Source organism: Arachis duranensis, chromosome 4 (assembly GCF_000817695.3).
Source record: "Arachis duranensis cultivar V14167 chromosome 4, aradu.V14167.gnm2.J7QH, whole genome shotgun sequence".
NCBI lineage: Eukaryota > Viridiplantae > Streptophyta > Magnoliopsida > Fabales > Fabaceae > Arachis > Arachis duranensis.
This window is the reverse complement of record NC_029775.3, coordinates 36,216,813-36,217,908: the sequence shown is the minus strand read 5'-3', so window position 1 is coordinate 36,217,908 and position 1,096 is coordinate 36,216,813. Positions and strand designations below refer to the sequence as shown.

The following is a 1,096-nucleotide window of genomic DNA, read 5'->3' as shown; positions in this document are numbered from 1 at the left end:
TTGATAAGTTCGAATTTTCTACCTCTGTCTTCCATTTTTCTTTTCCTCTGACTCCTTAGGGAATCTCTATACTGTGACATAGAGGATTCCACATTTTCTTGTTCTCTTCTCTTTCTTATGAGCAGGAGCAAAGACAAAGGCATTCTTGTTGAGGCTGACCCTGAACCTGAAAGGACCTTGAAGAGAAAGCTAAGAGAAGCCAAAGCACAACTCTCTTTAGAAAACCTGAACGAATTCTTCAAAGGAGAAGAACTCATGGCAGCCGAAAACAACAACAATGCCAACAATGCAAGGAAGGTGCTGGGTGACTTTACTGCACCTACTCCCGATTTCTGTGGGAGAAGCATCTCTATCCCTGCCATTGGAGCAAACAACTTTGAGCTTAAGCCTCAATTAGTTTCTCTAATGCAACAGAATTGCAAGTTCCATGGACTTCCATTGGAAGATCCTCATCAGTTTTTAGCTGAGTTCTTACAAATCTGTGACACTGTCAAGACTAATGGAGTTGACCCTGAGGTCTATAGACTAATGCTATTCCCTTTTGCTGTGAGAGACAGAGCTAGAACATGGTTGGATTCTCAACCTAAAGAAAGCCTGGACTCTTGGGAAAAGCTAGTCAATGCCTTCTTGGCAAAGTTCTTTCCACCTCAAAAATTGAGTAAGCTTAGAGTGGAAGTCCAAACCTTCAGACAGAAGGAAGGAGAATCCCTCTATGAAGCTTGGGAAAGATACAAACAATTAATCAGAAAGTGTCCTTCTGATATGCTTTCTGAATGGAGCATCATGATCAGAAAATGTCCCTCTAACATGCTTTCTGAATGGAGCATCATAGGTATTTTCTATGATGGTCTCTCTGAACTATCCAAAATGTCTTTGGATAGCTCTTCAGGAGGATCTCTTCATCTGAAGAAGACGCCTACTGAAGCTCAACAACTGATTGAAATGGTTGCAAATAACCAATTCATGTACACTTCTGAAAGAAACCCTGTGAACAATGGGACTAGTCAGAAGAAAGGAGTTCTTGAGATTGACACTCTGAATGCCATATTAGCTCAGAACAAAATACTGACTCAACAAGTCAATATGATTTCTCAAA

General features: G+C 40.7%; 1 non-coding gene across 1 annotated transcript; it reads right to left on the bottom strand.

Moving 5' to 3' along the window:
• Positions 1 to 660: 660 nt before the first annotated feature.
• Positions 661 to 768, bottom strand: LOC127747075 (small nucleolar RNA R71). Its single transcript, XR_008008878.1, has one exon. It is a non-coding gene; the product is annotated as a small nucleolar RNA R71 (small nucleolar RNA).
• Positions 769 to 1,096: the final 328 nt, after the last annotated feature.